General features: G+C 38.3%; 1 long non-coding RNA gene across 1 annotated transcript in view; it reads left to right on the plus strand.

The window, feature by feature from the left end:
• LOC127493120 (uncharacterized) overlaps positions 1-9,896 on the plus strand; it is a 385,519-nt gene extending 375,623 nt beyond the window's left edge. The window contains exon 6 of the long non-coding RNA XR_011388475.1: positions 9,408-9,896. This is a non-coding gene — a long non-coding RNA (uncharacterized lncRNA). The remainder of the gene's footprint in view (positions 1-9,407) is intronic.
• The last annotated feature ends 11,781 nt before the right edge of the window (positions 9,897-21,677 follow it).

The following is a 21,677-nucleotide window of genomic DNA, read 5'->3' on the forward strand; positions in this document are numbered from 1 at the left end:
TAATTTAGCCCATTAATTCATAGTGCTTGGTGTACCTGGCCTGAGGAGCTGCTAGCAAATGGTAGCTGGTTTGCTGCCTAGAGGGGATGAAGAGGCACAAGCACATAACAAGGCTCAGGTGACTGTGGAGTCAGACTAATTCTTGGCATCACCGCAGTGTTGGCTCAGGAAGGGCTTTCACATTTGCATATGAGTGTTTTCTTCCTGTTGAGTGGACACTATTTGAGAATGAAGTAGCTTCAGAATAGAGTTGCCCATTACTTAGATAAATAAATTTGAATTGCAGATAAGCAGCAAACAACTTTTTATTCTAAATATGCCAAAGCTATTTCTGGGACACACTTAATATTAATAAAATTGTGTGTACTTCAGATTCAAATTTACTTGGGGATTCTGCATTTTTATTAACTGACAATTTAATTTGGACAGGACCTTATGTCTGTCAGTTACATTAGGGGGAAAGAAGGAGCTTGATGTATTACTGCAAGACATTCTGTGAAATCCATGTTGCCTAGCTATGTGAACTGGTTCTTTTGAAATCAGAAGTTTAGCAAGGTCAGGAGATTGTAATACTGGGATGGAAGACTGGCTGGAATAAGTTTTAGGAAAAGTATTGCATCTTGGTTATAGACATGAACTTGTAGCCAAATGATAAGAGCTTGAAACCTGACTCTGATGCTGTTAATTATGTTACTTTGGGCAGATTACTTTAACTTCCTACACCCCAACTTCTTCATCTCTGAAATGGGGAGAATAGTATCTAGCTTAAAGTGATTGTAAAGATGAATAAAATTAAAACTGTGTAAATGTTAATTATCATTAGAGACACTCAAATTTTTTGATATATTTTCACTTATTTTGTAAGTTAACCTTAGGCTTTTTATAATTAAACTCCTCACCTATTTTGCATTAATTCATTGCACAAAGGGTATTAACTTAATCATATGTCCTGAGCATTTATTTGTTTAATCAAATTATATAAATTTTAATTGCATGACCATTGGAGTCTCTATGTTAAATAAGTTTTGCCAACTTCTATAATATCACACTAGCAGGAGGAGAATGCTCCATGAAAGCGATCCAGGAGAAAGAAATTTTAAACTTAATTTAAACATAAATACAGCAAAATAATAGCTAAATGCTTCCATGAAGTCCAAGTGAAGTCTACATTTAATAAAGTTGTTATGAAACAAGCAGTTATTTCCTTACATTGCCATGAAAATGTGCCACAACTATGATATCAGTATGGTATTAGAAAGAAGAAAATGTACAATGAGTTCACAAGCGTTTAATGAGAAATGTGGACTGAAAATTTGCTGAGCAAGAAATCTTTAGGCATTTTAGATAATGTCACAAGTCTGATTCAATGTAATCATGCCATTACACTTTAAAGTATAAATATAATTTAGATTTCTCTCTTTGGTCTGTGAAAGAAAACTCATTCTATTCTATCTTTTTTTTAATAAGCTAGATATAGTGGAGTTTTTCAGCTTTGGTTGAAACATAAATGAAAATATAATTTCATTTACATATAAATTAAATTATATCTAGTTATACAGCAATTGCCACTTGAAATTAGAGAAAAAATATATTTCACAGGCTTTGGGAAAGAGGGTTTTGAAGATCTTGGAATTAAAGGTCCATTGGCCAGTGCTGACTGCATTGAGAGCCAGCCAAAGTGTGATGCCTGCAGGGTTGAGACAGATTTTTCTGGCCTTGAGCCCCTTGTGATTCTGGGTATAATAATTCAAGGAGAACTTTGGTGTTTCTTGTTTAAAGAATTATTTATTCGTTTGAAAGGCAGAATGACAGAGAATGAGGGAGGGAGAAAGAGAGAGGGAGAGAGCGAGGGAGAGGGAGAGAGAGAGAGAGAGAGAGAGAAAGAGAGAGATCCTCCATTCATTGATTCACTCCTCAAATGCCTCTAAGAGCAGACACTGATCCAGGCTGAAGTCAGGATCCAGGAACTCCATCTGTGTCTCCTACATGGATGGTAGGAACCCAAGCAGTTGTACTATGCACATTAGAGTAAAACTACTACTCAAACAGTATTTTATACATTGTGTATCTGTGTGGATGTAAACTGTTGAAATCTTTACTTAGTATATAATAAATTGATCTTCTGTATATAAAGGTAATTGAAAATGAATCTTGATGAAGAATGGGATGGGAGAGGGAGTGGGAGATGGGATGGTTGTGGGTGGGAGGGAGGTTATGGGGGGAAGACTGCTATATTCCAAAAGTTGTACTTTGGAAATTTATATTTATTAACTAAAAGTTGAAAAAGAAACACTGCCTTTCCAGGTGCATTAACAGGAAGCTGGATCAGAAGCAGAGTAGCTGGGACTTGAACTTGTGCTCTGATTTGGGATGCAGATGTCCCAAGTGGCAGTTTAGCCCACTGTGCCACAATGCCCTCTATGAAATTTTGTTCTTCACACGTATTTTCAGGAGCAGTCTTTGCAAAGGAAACCTCGGCATTATATGTGGGGCAAGATCAAATACGGAAAACCACAGAAGGTTCTTTAGTGATTATTCTTCCAAGATGGCTTAGGCTTCCGGATACCTCTTCTAGGAAATGTATAGAGACAGGAAGTCATCCTCTAACATTGCCAGTTGTAGTTTGAATACCAACCTCATGCTGATCACTAGATGCACAGAAGCTGGGATTGAGAAATTAAGCAATTAGAATGGATAAGGTTGAGAGCAATACATAAGAAGACATAGATAACATCCTATAAAGGGGCCCCTTGAATGTTTACAAGCTTCTTGACTTTCAGCTTTTCAGGCCCTTCATCCTGTGCTTTGTAGCAGGACTGTACAGCCCTTTTGTTTTCATTGTGAGTAGTTTGAATTCTTTGCCGAAGAGATATTTTGCTTCAATCCTGTTCTTTTTTTTTTTTTTAACTTTTATTTGATGAATATAAATTTCCAAAGTTCAGCTTATGGATTACAATGGCTTCCCCCCCATAATGTCCCTCCCACCCGCAACCCTCCCCTTTCCCACTCCCTCTCCCCTTCCATTCACATCAAGATTCATTTTCAATTCTCTTTATATACAGAAGATCAGTTTAGCATACATTAAGTAAAGATTTCAACAGTTTGCTCCCACACAGAAACATAAAGTGAAAAATACTGTTTGAGTACTAGTTATAGCATTAAATCTCAATGTACAGCACACTAAGGACAGAGGACCTACATGAGGAGTAAGTGCACAGTGACTCCTGTTGTTGACTTAACAAATTGACACTCTTGTTTATGGCCTTAGTAATCACCCTAGGCTCTTGTCATGAGCTGCCAAGGCTATGGAAGCCCCCTGAGTTCACTGACTCTGATCATATTTAGACAAGGCTATGGTCACAGTGGAAGTTCTCTCCTCTCTTCAGAGAAAGGTACCTCCTTCTTTGATTAACCATTCTTTCCACTGGGATCTTACTCGCCGAGATCTTTCATTTAGGTTTTTTTTTTTTTTTTTTTTTTGCCCCAGAGTGTCTTGGCTTTCCATGCCTGAAATACTCTCATGGGCTTTTCAGCCAGATCCAAATGCCTTAAGGGCTGATTCTGAGGCCAGAGTGCTGTTTAGGACATCTGCCATTCTATGGGTCTGCTGTGTATCTCACTTCCCATGTTGGATAGTTCTCTCCCTTTTTTATTCTATCAGCTAGTATTTGCAGACACTAGTCTTGTTTATGTGATCCCTTTGGCTCTTAGTCCTATCATTATGATCAATTGTGAACAGAAATTGATCGCTGGGACTAGTGAGATGGCATTGGTACATGCCACCTTGATGGGATTGAATTGGAATCCCCTGGTATGTTTCTAACTCTACCATTTGAGGTAAGTCAGCTTGAGGATGTCCCGAATTGCACATCTCTTCCCTCTCTTACTCCACTCTTATATTTCACAGTGATCACTTTTCAGTTAAGTTCCAGCACTTAAGAAGAATTGTGTATTGATTACAGTATTCAACCAAAAGTATTAAGTAGAACAAACAAACAAAAAATACTAAGAGGGATAACATATTAAGTTGCTCATCAACAGTCAGGGTGAGGGCTGATTAAGTCAGGTGGCAATTTCAGAGTCAGGTGTGTTAAAGGACTGTGAGTTAAAGACGATTAGGAAGAGTTGATTAGCAACTTGGAACAGAGGTGAGTGAAACCTCATATAACACAGTTACAGCCAAAAAGGAAACTATGGCAATCCCACTCAGAGTGCTAATGGGAACATTTATGTTTGTTAGGTCTTAATAGAGTGATCTTGGAACAGGAGAAAGAAAATATTAAAAATAGCCAAGAAATGAAGAAAAAGCTAGGACTGGCATTGTCATATATCAAAGTATATTATAAAATTTGAATAATGAAGACTGTTACATTGATCCAAATAAGAAATAACAATGGAACAGATCAAAAATCTTAGGCACTGATGCTTATAAAATATTAGTTCATAATAAAATATGAGATACAGAACAATGAAAGCATGACAAGTCATTGACACCTGGTTCTGGGATAATTAATTGATTAATATAACCTTCTAAAACCCCATGTCAATATCAAAATAAAATCCAAATGTGAAATTTATTTGAAGGATGAAAACAAAAGAAAATGAATGGCTGGGTATTTTTGGTGAGGAAATTCTCTTTAGGTATAAATCCCACCTCAGAAAACAGAGACTATTTCTTACTTAAATCTCCATAAAACCACAGCTACCACACATAACATTTAAAAAGGAAAATTAGCAAAAGCATTAGCAACATGTGACAGCTAATATGTAAAGATGTTTTATAGATTAGTAAGAAAATAAATATAATTTTCCAAGAAGGCAGAAACCAACAAACCATCTCCCCCTCCCATTTCTAATATTCTTTCACTTCAGTCACCCACTGTCTGGCACATTGTGAAAATTCAAGAAAAATTATATAATACTGACCTCACTAGTTATCAAAAAGCACAAATTAAAATACAGTCATATCTTATCTGCCTTTTAAATTAGTCAAAGTTGATATAGTTAATAGTGTTTGAAGAGAAAAATCAAACATAAAAATGATAAAACTATACATTGTTTATCAATATATTTATATATTATACAAATATTTTAGCTATACACACATATATTGTCCAAAAATATAAAACATATTTATCTTTGATTACAAAATATAATTTTTTAACTTTTATTTAACAAATATAAATTTCCAAAGTACAGCTTATGGATTACAGTGGCTTCCCCACCCCCATAACTTTCCTCCCCCCCACAAACCTCCCATCTCCTGTTCCCTCTCCCATTCCATTCACATCAAGATTCATTTTCAATTACCTTTACGTACAGAAGTTCAATTTCATATATATTAAGTAAAGATTTCAAAAGTTTGCACCCACACAGAAACACAAAGTGAAAAATACTGTTTGAGTACTAGTTATAGCATTAATTCACATTGTACAACACATTAAGGACTGAGATCCTACTTGAGGAGTAAGTGCACAGTAACTCCTGTTGTTGACTTAAGAAATTGACACTCTTATTTATGGTGTCAGTAATCACCCTAGGCTCTTGTCATGAGTTGCCAAGGCTTTGGAAGCCTTTTTATTTTGCAACTCCAATATTATTTAGACAAGGTCGTAGTCAAAGTGGAAGTTCTCTCCTCCCTTCAGAGAAAGGTATCTCCTTCTTTGATTAACCATTCTTTCCACTGGGAGTTGACTTGCAGAGTCTTTCATTGAGGTGGTTTGTTTGGTTTTTTTTTGTTTTGTTTTTGTTTTTTTCTTTTTTGTTTGTTTTGTTTTGTTTTGTTTTTGCCACAGTGTCCTGGCTTCACGTGCCTGAAATTCTCTCATGGACTCTTCAGCCAGATCCAAATGCCTTAGGGGCTGATCCTGAGGCCAGAGTGCTGTTTAAGACATCTGCCATTCTATGAGTCTGCTGTGTATCCCACTTCCCATGTTGGATCATTCTCTCCCTTTTTAATTCTATCAGTTAGTATGAACAGACACTAGTCTTGTTTATGTGATCCCTTTGACTCTTAGACCTATCAGTATGATCAGTTGTGAACTGAAATTGATCACTTTGACTAGTGAGATGGCATTGGTACATGCCACCTTGATGGGATTGAATTGAAATCCCCTGGCATGTTTCTAACTCTACCATTTGGGGCAAGTCAGATTGAGCATGTCGCAAACTGTACATCTCCTCCCTCTCTTATTCCCACTCTAATATTTAACAGGGATCACTTTTCAGTTAAATTTAAACACCTAAGAATAATTGTGTGCTGATTAAAGAGTTCAATCAATAGTATTAAGTAGGACAAAAAAATACTAAAAGGGATAAAGTATTAAGTTGTTCATCAACATTCAGGACAAGGGCTGATCAAGTCACTGTTTCTCATAGTGTCCATACAAAATATATTTTAATGTAACTATCTGGAGATTTGTTAATGAGGTTGTGCATTGGTTTATTATCATGTTATCCAAAATGGTAATAGGTCCATATATCCACAATTTAGGGTTACATAAATTAATTACAATATACAATGCATGCAAAACCTGAAATAATGAGAAGCCATTAAAACTGTATTGTAGGCCGGCGCCATGGCTCACTAGGCTAGTCCTCCACCTTGCAGTGCCGGCACACCAGGTTCTAGTCCCGGTCAGGGTGCCGGATTCTGTCCTGGTTGCCCCTCTTCCAGGCCAGCTCTCTGCTGTGGCCAGGGAGTGCAGTGGAGGATGGCCCAAGTGCTTGGGCCCTGCACCCCATGGGAGACCAGGAGAAGCACCTGGCTCCTGCCATCGGATCAGCGTGGTGCGCTGGCTGTAGCATGCTGGCCATGACGGCCATTGGAGGGTGAACCAACGGCAAAGGAAGACCTTTCTCTCTGTCTTCTTTCTCACTGTCCACTCTGCCTGTCAAAAAAAAAAAAAAAAAACTGTATTGTAGATATTATGTGGTGACATTAGGAAATGACACATGAAAATAGCAGTTAAAATAAATTCTAATTATTGACTATTTAAAAATTTTTATTTATATAAGGTGAACAACTATCATGTATTTCATATATACAGATTTAGGTGCATAGTGATACTTCCCACATAATCCTTCTCCTGCCCATGCTCACACCCTCCCTCCTCCTTTCCTACACATTCTTTTAATTTTTAGAATGACATACTTTCAGTTTATTTTATAATCATAAGCTTAACCCTCCACTAAGTAAAGAATTCAACAAATAATAATAAGAAAAAACACTTTTCTTCAACAATAGAAACAAAGGCTGCAAACAATAATCAAATCTCAAAATTTAACTAATTTACATTACATTTTTAACAATTTTAAATTACAAATTTAACAATTTAACATTTTAAATTTTAAATATTTAACTAATCTACATTACATTTTTGTATACTCTGTTAGTTACTGCAGATCAGGGAAAATATATTTGTCTTCTTGTGACTGGCTTATTTCACTAGGTATAATAGTTTCCAGTTGAATCCATTTTGTTGCAAAAGACAGGATTTCATTGTTTTTTATGGCTGAGTAGCATTCTATAGGGTATATATACACGATATTTTCTTTATCTGATCATTGGTTGATGGACATCTGGTTGATTTCATATCTTAGATATTGTTAATTAAACTGCACTAAAGATGGGGTACAGATTGCTTTTATATGCTGATTTCATGTTGTTTGGGTAAATTCCCAGGGGTGGGATAGCTGGGTCATATGCTATATCTATTTTCAGATTTCTGAGGAAACTCCATATTGTTTTCCACAATGGCTGTACCAGTTTACATTTCCACCAGCAGTGTATTGGGGTACTGATTTGCCCACATCCATCCCAGCATTTATTGTTTGTTGAGTTCTGTAAGAGAGCCACTTTTAATGGGGTGAGGTGAAATTTCATTGTGGTTTTAATTTGCATTTTCCTGATGGCTAATGATCCTGAGCATTTTCTCATGTGTCTGTTGCCTGTTTGAATTTCATCTTTTGAAAAATGCCTGTTCAAGTTTTTTGCCCATATCTTAACTGGATTGTTTGTTTTGTTGTTGTTGAGTTTCTTGAGCTCTTTGTAGATTCTGGATGTTAATCTTTATCAGTTGCAGAGTTTGCAAATATTTTCTTCCATTCTATCAGCTCTTTGCTTTGCTGAGTGTTTCCTTTGCAGTGCAAGAGATTTTCAGGTTGATTTAACCCCGTTTGTTAGTTTTGGCTTTGATTGCTTGTGCTTCTGGGGTCTTTACCCAGAAGACTTTTTCTATGCCGATATCTTGCTGAGTTTCTCTAATGTTCTCCTCTAGTAATTTGATGATATCAGGACATAGATTTAGATTCTTGATCTATTGTGAGTTGTGTTTTGTATAAGGTATAATCTAAGGCTCTTATTTCATACTTTTGCACACAGAGATCCAATTTTCTTGGCACCATTTGTTGAGGAGACTGTCCTTTTCCCCAAGATTGATTTTAACTCCTTTGTCAAAAATTATTTGGTTGTAGATGTGTGGATTGATTTCTAGAGTTTTCATTCTGTTCCATTGGTCTACATGTCTATTTTTGTGCCATTTCTAGGCCATTCTGATTATACCTACCCTGTAAGTATGTCTTCAAATCAGTTGTGATGCTCTGGCTATGATTTTGTTGTTTAAGATTGCTTTAGCTATTCTGGGTCTCTTGTGTTTCCATATGAATTTTAGCATCATTTTTTCCTAGATCTGAGAACAATATCATTGGTATTTTGATTGGGATCACATTAAATCTGTAAATCGCTTTTGGTAGTATGGACATTTTGATGATATTAATTCTTCCAATCCATGAACATGGAAGATTTTTTCATTTTTGTGTGTGTGTCTTCTTCTATTTCTTTATTTAGTGCTCTGTAATTTTCATTGCAGAGATTTTTCACCTCTTTGATTAAATTAATTCCAAGGTATTGAATTTGTTTCTAGCTATTGTGAATGGGACTGATCTTACAAATTCTTTCTCAGCCATATCATTGCCTGTGTATACAAAGGCTATTGATATTTGTGTGTTGATTTTACATCCTGCAACTTTACCAAACTCTCTTGTGAGTTCAATAAATTATTGAGTTTTGTTTTCATGACTGTTGATTATAAAATAAAATAATATTTGTATGTTAGTTCAGTTCTTGAAGTGGAGATCCAAGGTGATAGGGAAGCATTATGTGTAATCTTTCCTTGCTTTTAAAAAGCGGGTTTTCAAGGTACTTCAAAATTTCATAGAAAATGGAATTAACATATAATTTTAGTTTTATGCCCCCAAATTTGAAATCCATATATATGAGAGCACTTCAAAATTCATGAAAAACATGAACTATGAAAAACTATGTATAGATTTCAAAATTTCAGACACCAAAAATTTTCTTTTTAATTACATTGAATCTTTCTGAAGTCCTTTTATATGTTTCACAGAGTATTGGTGAATCTGCCTGCTATTGTTTGAATATCTCCATGAAAATTCATGTTGAAAGTAATCCCTATTATGAGGTATTAAAAGGTGAGACCAGCTGGAATTTAAGAGGTGGGTGCACCATGAGGGCTCTGCCTGCATGAATGGATTCGTCCCTTCATGGATAACTGGATGAATGGGTTAATGGGTTACCTTGAGATTGGTTCTGTTATAAACATAGTGTGACTTCGTTTCCATATGTGTCCCTCTCTGCAGGGAGAGCCAACCAGCACAATGGGCCTCATCTGCTGCAGGAGCCTAGAACTTAAACTTACCAATTTTTACAACCATAAGTTAAATAAGCCCGTTTTCCTTGTAAATAAGTGAATCATAAAATATTCTGTTAGTGAAACAGAAAATGAGTGAAAATGCCATCCAAACAGTATCTGTAGTTAGTTACCTCTGTTAGGTAAGACGAATGATGATTTAAAAAAAATTTATTTGAAAGGTATAGAGAGAGATTGGGACAAACAGACAGTGATCTCCCAACTGCTTGTTCACTCACCAAATGCCTAAATGCTTGCCACAGCCAGCTTTGAGACAGGCCAAAGCCAAGAGCCCAGAACTCAATCCAGGTCTCCTACGTGGGTGGCAGGGACCCAAGTACTTGTGCCATCACCGCTGTCTCCCAGGGTGCAGGAAGTTGGAATCTGAAGTGGAACTGGAACTTGAACTCAGGCATTCTGATATGGGATATGGATATCTGAAGTGGGATTAACTGCTATGCCAAATGCACATCCAGTGATGATTTTTCTCTCTCTCCTTTTTAAAAAGATTTACTTATTTATTTATTTATCAAGGGCCAAGTTACAGAGAGGCAGAGGCAGAGAGAGAGAGAGAGAGAGAGAGAGAGAGAGAGAGAGACGTCTTCCACCCATTGGTTCACTCTCCAAATGGCTGCAATGGCCAGAGGTAGGTCGAACCGAAGCCAGAAGCCAGGAGCTTCTTCTGGGTCTTACACATAGGTACAGAGGCCCAAGGACTTGGGCCACCTTCTACTGCCTTCCCAGGCCATAGCAGAGAGCTGGGTTAGAAGTGGAGCAGCTGGGACTCAGTTGGTGCCTATATGGGATGCCAGCACTGTAGGCGGTGGCTTTACCTGCTAAACCACAGCACCGGCCCCAATTTTTATCTCTTTAATATTCTGATGTAATTTAAAAATTATCTTGTAATTAAGTTGAACTACAGTTAAAGTCACAAAAAAATGTACTTTAAACAAAAAGATAAGTTCTGCCACTTTGTTAAAATGCTCAGTGAATGGCTGCAGAATCCCCCAGGGAGAAGAAAGGTGCTTAGAGATAGCTCTGTCTCCAGAGCAAGGGGGGGCCAAGAGGAACCAACCCACCTCAGAGTTCTGCTGGGGGAAAGCAGCCTGGCTGTTGGGGAGCAGGTACAGGAGGCCTGGGGGAACACCCAACTACTGCAGGTGCTCTGTTTTGCATGATTCCTGCCTCCAGGCTGCCCACAACTTCTGTGAGGACCAGGAAGCTGTAGGAGAAGGGAGATTCGGGAGCCATGGAAATAAAAGCCTTTTTACAGCAGTGTGACACAGGCAGAGAAACCAGCCCCTAAAGTGTGTTCTTTGCAAACCCCTCTCCCAAAACTCATCCTTGTCCAGAACCTCAGAATGCAACCTTTATGACTCAAAGACCTAGTGATGAAATCATCAGACTGGTGGCTTTTTAAGAGGAAGGGTAGGAGGTTTGTAGATTCAGGTGCAGGGGAAGATAAGGTAAGGATGGAGGCAGAGATTTGTGTGAGGCAGCCTCCACTAAGGAGCAATGGGAGCAACAGAAACTGGAAGAGGCAAGGGAGGCCTCTCCCTAAGGGCTCTCAGGAGCCTTGCCGAGCTGACACCTTGATTTTACACTTCTGGCCTCCAGGTCTGTGAGAGAAAAACTTGGTGTCTTTTAAAGTCACTCAGGTGGTGATAATTTTTTTGAGATTTATTTATTTATTTGAAAGGCAGAGTGACAGAGAGAGGAGAGAGGAGAGAGGGAGAGAGAGATCTTCTGTCTCCTAGTTTAGTCTCCAAATGGAAGCAATAGCTAGGGCTGGGCCTAGCCAAAGCCAGAAGCCAGGAACTCCATCCTGGTTTCCCACATAGGAGGCAGGGGCCCAAGTGCCTATATATTATATAGGTGGTAGGGCACAAGGCAGGGTCAGAAATGGAGTAACTGGGACACAAACAGCACTCCAGGATGGGATATGCACTTTGCAAACAGCAGCTTAACCCACTGTGCTAACTACACAGGCACCCAATAAGACGTTTTGACAGACCTAAAACCTAGTGTGTCCCAGTGAGATGACAACTGCAAAGGTAGGTCTCCCTTGTGTCCTCCAGTCACAGTTCCCTCATTATGTGGTCATCCTACAGGATACTTCTGTAGAGGAACCCTGTTCTTCCTGACTCCCTAGTGTTTGTGGCAGTTGGTTTAAAGTCTTCATAAATCATAAGTCTTAAATTGAGTTGTGTGCTTAGAGTTTTCATGGAGCAGGAGATGAATGTGTCTTTCTGAATGCATCATGCATGAATTTGAAATATATCTATGAGATTTTTAACCAGGGCTTAGACATAGACAGTGACCTCACAATGTTTTAGTAAAAGGAGCGTCGGTTTTCTTATACATTTTAGGAAGGTATTCCTATATCACCTGTGGGAAGAGGCAAAGGGAAAATCTGTGAGAGGTTTTATTTTTTCCTGAACAGGATTCCAAAAGGTAGGATTCATACTGACTGGCATCTTCTGAAGCTCTCTGACAAGTCAGGACAGCTAGCAGGAGAGAAAGCCCACCTTCCCTCCATGATGCACGATGACTCCAAGATGCAATTCTTAATAATTTAGGGAGAAGAGTGACTGTGCAGGAATCCCTGCTTCTCTGTGATTGTTCTTTCCAAAGAAGATTTGATGTATTTGCAGGATGATTAACAATTCAAGCAAAAGGAGATTTCAGAATATCCTGATATCCATATTTAAGGTCCATCACCTTTTAAAAAAAATCTAAATGATGGGCATTGTTTACAGTCCGTCAGGGAACAGCGTGAACCTGTAGCTTTGCAGCTGTCAGCACTGATGCAGACTGAATCCTGATGCTGGTGGCTTATTTATGACTGTGCTATCATCTTAAGCAGAACACTGAGAAGCTGCTGTTGCTGATTTACTTATTAGACATAAGCACAAAGGGTTAGGAGCTTCTAGGGCATTTTTCATTGACAGTAATCTGCAGCCTGCTATGAACAATGCTTCATGCTGTGCAAATATAGCAAGAGTGCCTATATAAATAATGCCAGAAACACTAGTGGTGCCAAGGCAGACAGAATATATCAATGGCAAGTTAATGTGTTAGACCCCTGGGTTTGCTTAATTGTACAGCCTGCTTTCCCCTAAGCAGATGAACAGAACTGCCTTTGCTAAATGTGGCTTTTGGAGTCTTCTCTTCTAGTTTTAAGATAAATCCTTCTAATAACGATGCAGTTTGCTAGGCTCCTATTGAATTTATCATCTTCTCACAAGATACAGTGCTGTTGTTGTTCTCATTTTGGTGATGGGAATGGAATGTGTTTTCTCTTCTTGCAATTATCTTCTACCAGCAGCAGAAATGGATTTTTAGTCTGTCCAGAGATGTCAGTATCTGCTTATTTTCAGGCTGTTTGTATGCATAGGAAGCAGTAGTCTAAACTCATTGCTCAATTTATGCAAAATAACATCCCTCACACTTTCAAGTCACAGCCTTGGGATGGGAAAATGAGAGATAAGATTATATTTATAGGGAATCCCTCTCCAAAATATGATCAAATAACACACATTTGAAACATGAGAGGGGCTGTTTATGGGATTGTCCAGGACAAGGGCGTTTTGTTCCTGGAATCATACCAAATCACCAAATGACAGTGTGGAAGGCAGAATAATGGTCCCCCAAAGATATCCAAGTCCTAAACACTGGAACGTGTGAGTGTGCTATATAGCAAGTGGCACTTTGCAAGTGTTATTATTCTGGATTATCTCAGTGATCCCTCTTTAATCACCAGGGTCCATATAAGTAAAAAAGGGAGGCAAGACCGTGAGTGCAAGAGTAATGCAGGGTGAGGCTGGCGCCGCGGCTCACTAGCTCATCCTCCGCCTGCGGCGCCGGCACCCCAGGTTCTAGTCCCGGTTGGGGCGCTGGAGTCTGTACCGGTTGCCCCTCTTCCAGTCCAGCTCTCTGCTGTGGCCAGGGAGTGCAGTGGAGGATGGCCCAAGTGCTTGGGCCCTGCACCCTCATGGGAGACCAGGAGAAGCACCTGACTCCACAAAGCGCCAGCTGTAGTGGCCATTTGGGGGGTTAGCCAACGGAAGGAAGACCTTTCTCTCTGTCTCTCTCTCTCTCACTGTCTAGCTGTGCCTGTCATAAAAAAAGAGTAATGCAGTGTGAGAAATATTTGCAGTCCAGGGAATATGGGCAGCTGCTAGGTGTGGGAAAGGCAAGGTAGCACAATTTCCCCCATGGCACCTCCAGAAGGAATGCTGCCCTGCACACACCTTGCTTTCAGCCCAGGGTGGCCCATGTTAGACTACTGACTTCTAGAACTTCAAAATAATAAATTTATATTGTTTAAACTGCAAAGTTTGTTGTGATTGGAACCTAATATAAACCATAATAATAATAATAATAATAATAATAATTCAACCAACACCTCTGTTAAGAAAGTGATCAAGTCCACTCATTTCCTCACATTAAGAACCTATTTATCAAATGACTACTCCATACTAACTATTGTGCTAGGCATTGGTGATGTATCAGTGTATAATAAGTGATCACTCATTTATTCTCCAAAAAATTATTTAATGCCTACTATTTGTGAGGGCCTCTTACAGTGCATACATGGGTGCTTTAACAGGTAAGATTCCTGCCCTTACACAGCTGATACTCTTGTTCAGTAGAAGGTGGATAACAAGAAAGTGAAGGAATAAGATAGTAATACCTAAATGAAAGATCTCCGCGAGTGAGATCCCAGTGGAAAGAACAGGTCATCAAAGAAGGAGGTACCTTTCTCTGAAGGGAGGAGAGAACTTCCACTTTGACTACAACCTTGTCTAAATATGATCAGAGTCGGTGAACTCAAAAGGCTTCCATAGCCTTGGCAGCTCATGACAAGAGCCTAGAGTGATTACTGATGCCATAAACAAGAGTGTCAATTTGTTAAGTCAACAACAGGAGTCACTGTGCACTTACTCCTCATGTAGGATCTCTGTCCTTAGTGTGCTGTACATTGAGATTTAATGCTATAACTAGTACTCAAACAGTATTTTTCACTTTGTGTTTCTATGTGGGAGCAAACTGTTGAAATCTTTACTTAATATATACTAAACTGATCTTCTGTATATAAAGAGAATTGAAAATGAATCTTGATGTGAATGGAAGGGTAGAGGGAGCGGGAAAGGGTAGGGTTGCGGGTGGGAGGGAAATTATGGGGGGCAGGGAGCCATTGTAATCCATAAGCTGTACTTTGGAAACTTATATTCATTAAATAAAAGTTAAAAAAAAGAAAGACAAATATATTTGATATAAAAAAGATAGTAATAAGTTGTGCTAAGTAATAGCATTAAAAGAGGATGAATAGAAGAAATTAACTGAGGAAAAACTCCCTTGGAAGGGCAGGTGCATCGGAAAAGCCTCTGTGAGGGGAAGAAGGTGGCATCCTAGCAGAGACTGGCGGGACAAGGAGACAGTTCTGGTAACTCAGATACACAATATCCTAGGCTTACGCTTGAGATGGGCATGAGCTTTGCAAGTGTGAAGAGTTGAAGGCCAGTGTGAACAGAGGTATGTTAACAGAAAAAAGACCACACACAGGCTGGTGAAAATCAAATCAGGCAGGATTGTCTAGGCCATATTGAAAACTTGGATTTTAAGCTAAGAGAAATGGGAAGCCCATGGAAACATTGGAACATTGAGTAGCATGATCTAATGGATGTTATAATTTATTTGTAGCCTTAAAATAATTCAAGGTTTTTTGTATTATTTGATTTGGAAACCTAAAGTGAATTTAGAGATCATTAGCTCAATTGTCTCTTCTTAATGGAAGCTGGTACCCACATTGCTTGATTCTCTGTCTGGGACACAAATCTGTCTCTTTTCTCAAACTCCTCAATTTGGATAATTTTTCTCCAGTATTGGCTTTTTTTTTTTTTTTTACTTTTCTTTCCCCCTTTTAAATTAATCAGGAACAGATCTATTGAGTAGATACCCAATAAGTTCTCACAACTACTACAACTGGATTCATAAATTGAAAAGAAAGAACCCATGAGAAATAGACCCTCTTTTGTGACTTTGTCTTCATGAATGGGTTATTACACATCATTCATATGGATTTATAAAATGAATTATTTCTAGTAATAACCTGCATAACCTTTTGATTTTTTTATTTTAATTTACCAAAGAGAAAAAAGAATAGTTTGGAAAATTGGAGGGTTGGCAGTTGCTAGGCACCAAGACGACATTCATGAAGTGACAGTGAAGCACAAGAAGATGTAGAAATAAATAAAATTTTCATCTTAACCACAATTCAAGTGATTCAGCTGCAGCTGTGTGATTACTAGTATTCTCCACAGTCTTTTAACAAGAGAAATGGATAATGTTTTTGAACTACCAGTACTCTGTCAGTTGTGTCTATTTAACATCATTGTTTTTCTTCCTAATATGCTTGTATGGTAGTTCAAACTTACTTTTATAATATTCAATTTTAGTTTTTGAAGAGGTGGACAATTGTTTATATGGGAAAGTCCATTTTAAGGCATTTACAGTTCCGTACAGTTGGTTTGAGTATTTCCCTACAGAGACCTTTGTAGTGTGGATACTATGGAGTAAATAATTGACTCATCCATGACTACTGGCGTTTTTTTTTTCAACTCCATTAAAAAATTCATGCTCAGGATCACAACCTTCTGACCCTCTGAACATTTTGATTCAGGTCCTAGAAGATGTCACTAATTGCATTCCTTTTCCTTCAAACCATTCTCTTTTGCATTCATGGATACTGTGGATGAATGCCATAGCCTCCCTCTGAGCACTTTGGAGCCCAAGTAATCTCTTTTTGGTAGATACACCAACTTTGTGTCTGAAGTTTGTATCTATAGCCATAATGTCGAATGAAAGGAACTGATTCTATCAAGAGGAGGAATAACCTGATAACCTGTTCTATGCAGAGTTAGCAACGCAGGCCAATAACATAAGGCAGCATTGTGCAGTGGTTGAAAACACAGTATTCAAAATCAGACTGCTTGAATTGGAATCATGCTTTGTAATTTATAAGCAATGTGACCTTAGGCACATCAATTATCTTCTCTGCTCATAGTTCCGCATTTTTAAGAGAGGGAAAATAGCAGGAACTACTTCATTGATGTTAGATGATTAAATGAGATGATGTTTGTAAAAGCATTAGAAAAATGGCTGGCACAGTAAACCTGTATAAGTGGTTTCATAAGTGAAATGCAGAGATTTACATGAAACTTACAGAAACATAATTGTTCACTGCATTCTAGTATTTCATTCCAACTTTCTTCTTTTCTCTTTTCTTAAACTACACCTAGAGAAGAATAGAGCTGTTGTTTTCAAAGGGCAGTTCTTCTGGTAATAAATCATGCATTGCTTGTATTTGTAGCAAGTCAGTCCACATAGTTTCCATATGCTTGTATTTTACTTTTTTAAGATTTATGTATTTATTTTAAAGGGGACACCACACACACACACACACACGGAGAGAGAGAGAGAGAGCGAGAGCGAGAGAGAGAGAGAGAGAAGAATCTTCCATTTATTTGCTGGCTCATACCTCAAAAAGCCACAATAACCAAGATTGTGCCAGGCTGAAGCCAGAAGTTGGGTATTCATTCTGAGTGACAGTATGTGAGCTATCGTCTACTGTTCCTCATGCATGTTAACAGTGAGCTGGATGGAAGTGGAGTAGGTGGGACTTGAACCAGCATTTCTGTATGGGGTGCAGGTATCACAAGTTGTGGCTTAACTCATTGTGTCACAAAGCCTACCCCGTATGCCTGGATTTTTGTTAATGTGGTTGAGCTGACAGTCTTCCAACAACACGATTCAAATTTCAATTACCAGAGTATGTTATCTGAATAATTGTATAAAGTGCATAATTTTTGTTAGCTTTTGGGTTCACACTTACTGTGCAAAAATCAGATGTGCGTTAGAATCATATCTGTCCTTTAAAAATGTGTCAGTGACTGCTCATTGCACATGTAGTTCACACACAGACAGCAAAGTGTTTAGATGTGTAGCTTCCTTGTCTCGCATTGATTGGCTCACAGAGATTTTACTCCACTTTGACTATGACCCTGTCGGAATAAGATCGAAGTCGGTGAACTCAAAAGGCTTCCATAGCCTTGGCAACTCATGACAAAAGCTTAGGGAGATTACTGACGCCATAAACAAGAGTGTCAAATTGTTAAGTCAACAACAGAAGTCACTGTGTACTTACTTCTCATGTGGGATCTGTCCTTAATGTGCTGTCCAATGTGAAGTAATGCTGTAACTAGTACTGAAACAGTATTTTACACTTTGTGTTTTTGTGTGGGTGCAAACTGATGAAATCTTTACTTCATATATACTAAATCGATCCTCTGTATATAAAGAGAATTGAAAATGAATCTTGATGTGAATGGAATGGGAGAGGGAGCAGGAGATGGGAGGGGTGCAGGTGGCAGGGAAGTTATGTGTGGGAAAAAGCCATTGTAATCCATAAACTGTACTTTGGAAATTTATATTTACTAAATAAAAGTTAAAAAAATCACAAAAAAAAGGGAATTAGCCAACAAAAATGAAAATGAAACGAAGAAGCAAAAAGTGATACAAATTGAATAAATATGAATGGAACCATCGAAGAAATAGCTAATGATTTGAGACATTCTAGATGATTTGAGACATTCTAGATCTGCAGAGGACCTTAGTGAAGGAGAAATGATCCTCATAAATGAGAAAAGAGGTGGTGACAAAAAGGAGAAAGCTGTCCTAGAGGAAGTGATGTTTTCACATTAAAGGGCCTCTCAGAGGCATTTCATGACATTGGAAGCACAAAAGGATGAAATGTTTGAAGCTGATCAAAACTTAGAAGGCAGTATGGCAATTCCCCAAAGCAGGAATGATGTTCTCTCTCTCTGTATCTTAACTTATACATTGACAAGAAGGAGAAGAAAAACACTGTTCAAAGTATTTTTGATGAAAGTACAAAGAAATAATTTTTATTCTCAGTGGTCCTGGAATTTTAATACTAAAATTCATTCAAATCAATATATATTGGCAATTGATATATTTGAATAATATTAGGTTTAATATGATATATTAAATACATATTAATTTTCTCAATTTTACATTTTCAAATATGTTTAAAAACTATGGTAAGAGAGTTTTATAAAGTTTAGCAAAAAATTTTAGAGGTCATGGGATAATCATAACTTATCATTTTTTAAGATCTTTTAGTACAATATTAGCTTGCCTGGTCATTTTTATACCCTGCAAGGACCATTTGTACAACTTTGGGGTAGTAGTTTTAATTTAAAAACCAGGATGGGAAAGATAATCTGAGCAAAATATGCTGGTTGGAGAACAACTTTGAGTAAAATTTGTATTGTTTTCAAAAAATAGTTGTTTTTTAGTATTAGGGATGTCTTTGATTCAAGTTGTTTTTTTTTTAACTTTTATTTAATGAATATAAATTTCCAAAGTACGGCTTATGGATTACAATGGCTTCCCCCCGATAATGTCCCTCCCACCCGCAACACTCCCCTTTCCTACTCCCTCTCCCCTTCCATTCACATGAGGATTCATTTTCGATTCTCTTTATATACAGAAGATCAGTTTAGCATACATTAAGTAAAGATTTCAACAGTTTGCTCCCACACAGAAACATAAAGTGAAAAATACTAGATGATTTTTTAAATGATGATGAAATCAGATCAGACCTATTGTCATGTTTAATCCCAGTGAGAGTCAAGTTGGGAATTGATAATTTCTTCTTCTACTTTTTTTTTTTTTTTAACAGAAGATCAGTTTAGTATACATTAAGTAAAGCTTTCAACAGTTTGCACCCCCATAGAAACACAAAGTGAAAAATACTGTTTGAGTATTCGTTATAGCATTAAGTCTCAATGTACAGCACATTAAGGACAGAGATCCTACATGAGGAGTAAGTGCACAGTGACTCCTGTTGTTGACTTTACAAATTGACACTCCTGTTTATGGCATCAGTAATCTCCCTATGCACCAGTCATGAGTTTCCAAGGCTATGGAAGCCCCTTGAGTTCTCCGACTCTTATCTTGTTTAGACAAGGTCATAGTCAAAGTGGAGGTTCTCTCCTCCCTTCAGAGAAAGGTACCTCCTTCTTTGAAGACCTGTTCTTTCCACTGGGATCTCACTCACAGAGATCTTTCATTTAGGTGTTTTGTTTTTTTTTTTTTTTGCCAGAGTGTCTTGGCTTTCCATGCCTGAAATACTCTCATGGGCTTTTCAGCCAGATCGGAATGCCTTTAGGGCTGATTCTGAGGCCAGAGTGCTGTATAGGACATCTGCCATTCTATGAATCTGCTGAGTATCTCACTTCCCATGTTGGATCACTCTCCCCTTTATTTATTCTATCAGTTAGTATTAGGAGGTACTAGACTTGTTTATGTGATCCCTTTGATTCAAGTTTTTGACAAAGATTCATTTATTTATTTGAAAGAGTAACAGAGGAAGAGAGAGGGAGGTGGGGGGAAAGAGAGGGAGAGAGAATATCTTCCATTTCTTGGCTCACTCACCAAAACTACAATAGCCAGGGATGGACCTGGCTGAAGTCAGGAGCCAGGAACTCCATCCAGGTCTCCCAGCTGATTGAAGGGGCACAAGTAATTGGGCTATTATCTGTTGCCTTACCAAGCACATTAACAGAAACCTTGATTAGAAGTAGAGTAGCTGAGGCTTGAATCCAAATGTCAGTGAGCAATGCTGATGTTGCAAGTGGCATCTTGACCTGCTGTGCCGCAACTCCAGCCCATATTCCAACAATTTATCACACTAAATGATGTCAGAAAATTTTATTTATTCAAATGGCTCAAGTAAATTTTCTAAATAGATCAGAGTATCTGAAGTCAGATTTCTCATTTGCTGGTCCTGTATAGTCTTAAAATATTCAAGGAGAGTTCTTACTTTGAAAAAACTACACATGGATTTCAAATTTTTTAAAGATTTATTTATTTGAAAGAGTTACACAGAGAGAGGAGAGGTAGAGAGAGAGAGAGAGTTGTGTTCCTTCCAATGGTTTACTCCCCAGTTCAATGCAAAGGCCGGAGCTGTGCTGATCCGAAGCCAGGAGCCAGGAGCTTCCTCCAGGACTCTCACACGGGTGCACGAGCCCAAGAACTTGGGCCATCCTCTACTGCTTTCCCAGGCCACAGCAGAGAACTGGATAGGAAGTGGATCAACAGGGACTCGAACCAACACCCATATGAGATGCCGGTGCTTCAGTCCAGGGCATTAACCACTGTGCCGGCCCCTCAAATTTTTTTAACCAAAACAATAAACCTTTCTTTTTGTGTTGATTTGAAATAATGTACACACACACAGAGACACATGCATCATGCACACACACACACACACAAAGAGACGAGGACAGAGACAGATGCAGAAAGAGACAGATATCTCCTATCTGCTGGTTCACTTCCCAGATCCCTGTAGTGGCTGCAGGTTGAGGTCAGAGCTGGGAGCCAGGGCCTCAATTTAGTTTTCCCAAAGGGGTGCCAGGGACTTCATTACTTGAGCCATCACTGCTGCCTCCCAAGGTCTGTATTGGAAAGAAGCTGTAGTCAGGAGTGGGGCCAAGTATCAAATCCAGGGGCTCTGATAGGGAGCCTGAACATCTTAAATGACTTCTTAAGTGCCTGCCCCCAATTTATCTTTTAATTTTATTTTTCTGTGAGTTCTGATGCACCCTTATATTTTTCACGGAAGAAGTAGAAGGAGTTTTTGTTTTTCCTTTAGCAGTTCAAGAAAGCATGTTATTGGATACAGAGTGTGAACTCAGTGTAGGACTTGAACTGCATAGAATCCCACAATAAAGACAGTGTCTGTCAATGTTCATTTGAACTAACACTCAGAATATTGTAGTCATTTTATCTAACTTCAGAAAGAACATACAATTTAGCAATCTGTTAAGTAGGCTTTGTTTTTTATTAACTTTGTTTTTCATATGTAAACTCTTAATA

The sequence above is a fragment of the Oryctolagus cuniculus genome, chromosome 5, assembly GCF_964237555.1.
Source record: "Oryctolagus cuniculus chromosome 5, mOryCun1.1, whole genome shotgun sequence".
NCBI lineage: Eukaryota > Metazoa > Chordata > Mammalia > Lagomorpha > Leporidae > Oryctolagus > Oryctolagus cuniculus.